Below are 7,416 nucleotides of genomic sequence, written 5' to 3' on the forward strand. Positions count from 1 at the left end.
AGTGAAATATTTTAATTGAACATAACATGAATTCAAAATTTTGAATGACATTTGTAGTGCGAATTGATTTGGTACAGTACATGTTAGGCTTGTCCGAAAATTTCAAGCCGCGCCTTGTTAGCCCGAAATATTTAAGATATATCTTTGTCTCGTTGTGCTCCGACAAATCCCTCCATCTCAACCCGCGCCTTGCTATTCCAAAATTACAACGCGCGCGAAAACTCCCACCTCCTGTGAAATCCCTACACGCGAAATGCCCGTGATACTGCTGAACCGAAAGAACCGCCTCAAATCGGTGGGGGTACTTTCGTAACTTACCCCACATTTCGGGCAAGCGCGTCCCCAAGCCATGGTTCCCCACTCCCATCCCATCCGCCCACCCATTCATACACCGAGGCCGGCAAAACCCGCGAAGCCCCACACCCTCCTCCGTCCGCCACCCAGCCGGAGCCTCTTCCCCGACGATGTCGTCCACAGCAACACATCGACGTCCCTCATCCACCGTACCGGATGAGGATCCGTTGTTGATCTGGTCGTCCCTCTGGTTCAGCCACCCCGTCCTCCACCTCCAAGGAACCGCCCCGACGTTCCCCTCGTCTTTCGCGCCACCTCCATTCCCACACCGCCGTCTTCACCTGCACCACCGGAAGAGCATCATCATCATCGTTTCCTCGGATGAAGCTGCGGCCTAATCGGCGCCACCAAAGAGGTTGTACACTAATCGCCGCATTTTCTTCTTGATTCGATCTCACAGTGCTGCCGGCGCTCGGTCCCGAGCCGACACGGCGCGACTCCATCCACGGCGGCGGCGCCGGCCCCTTCCTCCACGGCATCGCTCCCTCGGCGGCGACGTCCACATCAGTAGGAGCTGCTGCTGCTTTAGCTCTCGCTCGCGCTGCTACTCTACTCTCGCTCTCGGTCCCCTGCCTGGTCCGCTCTTGCTCTTGCTCTTGTTGCTGCTCTCGCTCTTGCTCTTGCTTGCGATGCTGCTCCGATTTAGCTACACTTCAGTCGATTTTCCGCTGACTGAATCGACCTTTCGGTCAGTCGATTTTGAGGGGGTGGGGGGGGCTCGCCGGAGTTAAGGAAGAACCAGCCGCAGCGGGGAGGGGGGCTCGCGGGAGAGGTACCCCACTATCTATCTTAGGGTTCAGGGTGGGGCGGTGGTCGCCGGCGGTGGTGGGGCGGTGGCGTGGGGATCGCCGGGGAAAAAGCTCGGCATGGGGGGTTACAGGGATGGTCGGGGCGGCGGCGGACCGGTGGTGGGGAGTGTTTTCGGGGCGGGCGGGGCGGTGCACCGCCGGCCGCGGGCGGCGGGGGGCGGCTGTTTGGCCGGTGGTGGCTGGCGGCTCAGGGGGGTGGAGGTTGAAGATGAACTGCAGGCCCTTGATTTCGTATCCATCGTTTGCAAAATCGACTGACGAGAGTTGAAAAAGTCAGTCGACTGACGTGTAGCCTCACCTGTAGTGCGTTCAGTTTCGACAGTAAAATTCAGTTTCGACAGGAAAATTCAGTTTCGACATTTAAGTTCAGTTTCGATAGTTAAATTCAGTTTTGACAGTTAAGTTCAGAGAGGAGTGGCTGATGTATACATCTAGCACTTTGTGGTTATGTTTACGTCATCTATTCGAGATGCTATTAGAATTCCACTCAGGTTAACGTTGTCTCTCTTGTCCTGCTTCAGCCTCGGCATCGTACAACTCACCGGAGCTGCTCCAACGACGAAACCCTCCATCACAACGGAGCAGTACCTCAGGCTCCATCTCCAGACGCCTAAGATCTTCTTCCCCTCCTCCGACAGCCAAGTCAGGCAGAGCATCCTCACCGGCCAACCCAATCACGCTGAGATCGACATGGCTTCGCCAAAGAGGTTGTACACTTCTTGTGGTTTGACTTAATCTCACCATGCTTCTTTGCATCCTGTGATATTCCAATTCTTGTGAACCAAACACCCAGATTGGCAGAAATCCTGTGTTTTTAAATTCTCTGTTTTACACATGCATTCCTATCCTATTCCTGTCTATTTCCTATCCCTGCATTGTTAGAATCCTCAAATTCAAACAAGCCCTTACACAATTACTTCTGTTACAGATATGTGTCAAAGAAAACCTTGTGTGGTTTGTCCGGCTCCTGCGGTGCTGTGTTCTACCCCAGCTCAGCTGCTCCAACGACGGAAGGGTTCACCACAGCAGGGATCCGCTCTACAGACTGTCTTTCGCCACCTCACATATTCTTCCCCGCCGCCGGCAACCACGACAACTGCATTACCATCATCAACTGAGCAGATGATCTTGAGGACTACACGGGTCCGCAAGAGAGGTCGCACTCTTCTGTGTCTGCTTACGTTATGCATTGCTTAATATGATGACATGCTACTTTATCGTCGTGTTCACCTATTAGACTCCGACTCAGGTCCAAACTTATGCTGAAACTTTAGTTTTTATATGGTTGTGGGGTACATATTAGGGCAGCTATCAGTACTATTTGTCTACTATCTGTTAATCTCGGGTGTCTACTATGAGTTTCATGTTGGGTGCAAACAAACATTAAAGGAGCCATTATCTGTATTTTTTAACTAAAGCTATTATCTGCCTGCTATCATTTGTTTTGGGTCTATCCACAGTTTGCTACCACCACTCTGGATTTGTGCATGCACTCCTTACATAATCTCACTATGTTTTATTCCTATGCATGTCAGTTATTGTCCAAATGGAACTGAACATGTAGAGCAAAAGAGATGAGCCTTGCGTGGCAATAAAATTTCATGCAGACGTCGCTCCATGGTGGGCGCAAAGGCAGCCCCACCTCCACCCATTTCAGATCGTAATCAAGAGGAAGATAACTGTTCTGAGGGGGATTCAGAAGCAGAAGACAACTCCTATTTACCCCATGAGGTCTTCGCTCTAACTTGGCATGCTGATGTTGGTAATATCATGCATATGGTGCCTTGCAATGCTTACTGTATACATCAAAGATGTCATCTGCTTAGTTTAGACATGCTTTGTGTCAATGCCATCAGTTTAGTTTCTTTATCGCATAGGTGAATCATGCAATGCCATCTTGTTTAGCCAGGCATCATATATGTGAATTTTGCAATGCCACCCTGGTTAGCCAGTCATCTTACATGTGAATTATATCATGACATCATTTTTTATTACGTGTTAAATTTGTCAACAATTTTAGTTCATTCAATTACTCTTCCTGTGCATCAGCCATTCGACACGGTCATGGAAAAATCTGGAGTAGAAACAAGGTCTTTAGAGCAGACAATGCTATCTGACGAAGCGCATGTCTTGCTGGTTACAGATAGCTCCTCAAAGGAGGATTCAGAGACAGATGACCAGTACTATTCCCCCCCGAGGTGCATGCTCTAACTTGGCAGGGTTATGTTGCTCATATCATGCGTATGGTATCTTGCATTGCTATGTCATTTGCTTAGTTTAGACATGATTTGTGTGAATGCCACCTGTTTAGTGTCTAATTACCATATATGTGAATTATGCAATGCCATCTTTTTGCAAGACATTATATATGTGAATTATGCAATGCTATCTTGTTGCAAGGCATTATATATGTGAATTATGCAATGCCATGCTGTTTAGCCAAGCGTCATATATGTGAATTATATCATGCCGTCCTTTTTTTGTATTTCTCATTTCTTTTGTCGACAATGTTTGTATATTCAACTGCTCTTCCTGTGCATCAGCCATTTGAATTGGTGATGGAGAAATCAGGAGTGAAAACAAGGTCTTCAGAGCAGACAATGCTACCTGGTGAAGCAGATATGTTGCTGGTTACAGATAGCTCTTCAGAGGAGGATTCAGAGGCAGATGACCAGTCCTATTATCCCCCTGAGGTGTATGCTCAAACTTGGCAGGGTTATATTACTCATATCATGCATATGTTGTATTGCAATGCTTAGTTTTTACATCATATACACGATATTGAATGCCATCTCCTTAGTTGACACATCATATATGCGATTACCCTCTGCTCACTTCCTTAGTATATAAATCATATATTTGAATTATATCATGCCATGATGTTTACATAGACAGCATGTATCTGAATTATGTCATGCCAACCCATTTTCTGAAGACATAATATACTTATATCATCTCATCCTGTTCACATAGTCATCATATTTTGAATTATGTCATTCTATCCGTGAATTATATCATGCCATCATGTTTCCATCGACGGCATGTTTGTGATTTATGGCATGCCAACCACTTTAATAGACACATTGTATAGTTATATCATGTCATCCTGTTTACATAGTCATCATATTTTGAAGTATTTCATTCTATACTGTTTAGGTAGCCATCATACCTGTGAAATTGTGTCATGCTATCCTGTTTAATTAGCCCATATATTTGAAATTATGTCCTGTTATTTTGTTTGGTTAGACAACATAAATGTGAATTATTTCATGCCCTATTTTCTTCCCTACTATCCATTGCACCTGTCTATCTTACAATGTCTGTACATTCAATTACTTTTCTTGTTTATCAGCCATTTCAATTAGAGGGGGTGATGGAAGTGTTTGTGGGAGTAAAAACACGGTCTTCAGAAAAGATCGTGCTACCTATCGATGGAGATAGAACCACGGTTGTACTTGCCCAAGAACCAGCCCCCTCACACATAACCCAGACTCACGCAGATTGTACCCCTACCCAGTTGGACAGAGAACCAGCTACACCCCTTCTAACCCCAACCCAGCAGATAGTAACCCAGTTCCCGTTGACATAGCACCGTCTCCACCACAGAGCACCCAAACACGAGCAGTTAGTAAGGCAACTGCAGTGCCCAAAGCATGAGGACCACCACTCCGAACCCCAAGTCAACGCTTAAAGCAGAAGAAGAATTGTTCTCAGGTCAGGTTCCGTAGCTATGGTTCATACTACTTTGCTCTTGCGTCACCGTATTTACTCATACCAACTAATTTCAAATTCGAAGGATGCAATTGAAACTCCAATGGCGCAACATGTATGTTTTAAACCTGTTTCTTTAACGTGTTTGCTGTTGTAACTTGCTCTATGTTGATTTCAGTTTCAATTGAATAAACAGTTATGTTCTCATGCCATGCACATTACAAGTGTTGTTATTGCTGTGTAGTTTCCCACACTTATATTCTGTCTATGTTGCTTTGTCTTAAATAGATATGATTCGAACTGTATCTATCTTGATTTGGCAACATAAACTAGAATGATATAGACCATACCGTGACCATACTACATAGATATATGTTTGTTTCATGCTGTTATCCTGTCCACCTTACTACTGAACTGGTTTACCAAAATGAGTTTCATATACTACATTGTAAACCTGTGATGTGTTTGTTTGTTTCTCCTTTAGAACGCGGATAAAATATTGGAGAAGAGTACCCCGTTATGCAATGGTAAAGGAAGTAATGTAGATCAGGTTCAAGATAGTGAGACATCCCTGTTGTTCTCCAAGAAAGCTGATAAAAACTATATTGAAAACACCGAGACAACCCCAAAGTCCTGTCTTGATGTAGTGTTCGAGTTACTGGCTACTATTGCTGGCACCAGCTCTTCGAACTCGCTGCCTAAATCAGTTCGGCTTCTTGAGTCTCAACTTCAAGTTGAAAGACATCGAACAGATGTTATGCGACAGGAAGCCGAAGGACTGAGGAAGTCCCTGCAGAATTCAGATGCATACTTTCTGGTGCAACATCAAGTGCTGGAGGATTTAAGCGCCAAATAAGAGAAAGTTAATAAGCTTGCTAAGCATCTTGCCAGCATTATGGGTACCCAGGATATTGTTTCTTGAGCTCTTCTGAAGTGGTTTCAGTTCTGGACTTGTTTTGCTGCGGCGTTTATATGCTGCTTTGTTCCCTATATTTGCACTTGTGGCGAACTTTGATGCCTAGTGGATGTAATATGTGTAATAGCCGGGATAGCCTAGCGTAAGTTGCTTGCTTATTTATTTCTGTTGTCTTCTTTATTTGTTTTCTTGTAGTCAGTGCAGTTCTTTTTCTGCGATTTGCTAGTGGCCGCAATAACCTATTTTTTAAAACTAGGCCACATTAACAATCGGCTACATATTTACTGTAGTTAACATGGGCCTCCTACGGGCTGTAGAAACAATGGGCCTTCTAAGGGCCATAGAAACAATGGGCCTTCTACGGGGCGTAGACACAATGGGCCTTCTACGGGCCGTATCATCAATGGCCCTTCTACGGGCCGCATGATCGGTTGGCCAAACATGGGCCAATAACAGACCACATTATGGCTGTAAATGGGCTAGAGTTGAAATCGTCCATTCATGGGCCGACCAGAACAGGCCGTCGTTAATAGGCCGTATTTGATGACTCTATGAAAACGGCCCAATGTATTAACGGGCCACAAACGGGCCGACTGTAACCACGGGCTGTATTTGGCCCACAAGCAGAAAATGACAGTAACGGGCCAAAAGTAAACGAATGCTGGAAATGAGCCCAAGAATAAATGGGCCCTGAGAAGGCCGATGTCACATCCTAGTTAGTTCATGCATTAGAGTGTTGCATCATGGCTACATTTCACAGAAACCTGAAATGGGGATGCCAGAAACCCCCAGCACCCCCCTGGAACAACTAGGGTTTACTAAAATTTTTCCAATGAACCTGAAATGCCCTCCATAAATGTTCACCACCTTTGGTCTTGGTTAAAACCTCTGCCAAAAATGGTTTCATATTTTTGGAGGCCATCTTGGATTTTTGCACAAGCCATAAGTATTTGCATTTGGGCATTTTAAATGCTATAAATATTTTCAAATGCCCAAATAATCTTGGAAGTATTTTTAGGCTGTTGGGAATAATCTCAAAGGTGCCTCAGAATATTTCCAGGATTTTTCCAAATGAAATAGTATTTTTACTATTTCAAAACACAGTACAGAAATAACTAAAAAAGAGAAAAGAACAGAAGGCAGAAGACTTACCTGGCAGCCCACCTGGCGGCCCAGCACTGTGCTGGCCCGCGCCAGTCAGCTGCCTGCTCTCGCCAGAGCAGGCAGAGAGGTGACGCCGGCGAGCGTGAGCTCGCCACGGCGCCAGCAGCTTGCCGCCCTCGCCGCGGATGAGCTGGCCGCCCTCTCTCGACGCACCCCGAGCCCCTGGACATTGCCATCCTCCCCCATCGCCTCTCCCTCGCCTTCTCCCCACCATGGCCGACGCCGCCGCAGCCACCTCACCGGAGTAGCCGCGCCCACCGTCGACCTCGCGCCGTACTAACGTGTCCTACAGCACCGCCGTCGCCCACTCCTTCGAGTAAGCCGAGCACCGAGCGCTCGTTTGCCCCGAAGCTCCGTCACCGACCTCGCCTTCGCCGCTCACCGTCGGAGATCCCCTCCGCCGTCGCCACTGCTACAGCTCGTCTCCGACCCCGCCGTCTGCTCCGTCGCAACCGCCGTGAG

The sequence above is a fragment of the Aegilops tauschii genome, chromosome 6 (assembly GCF_002575655.3).
Source record: "Aegilops tauschii subsp. strangulata cultivar AL8/78 chromosome 6, Aet v6.0, whole genome shotgun sequence".
Classification (NCBI taxonomy): domain Eukaryota; kingdom Viridiplantae; phylum Streptophyta; class Magnoliopsida; order Poales; family Poaceae; genus Aegilops; species Aegilops tauschii.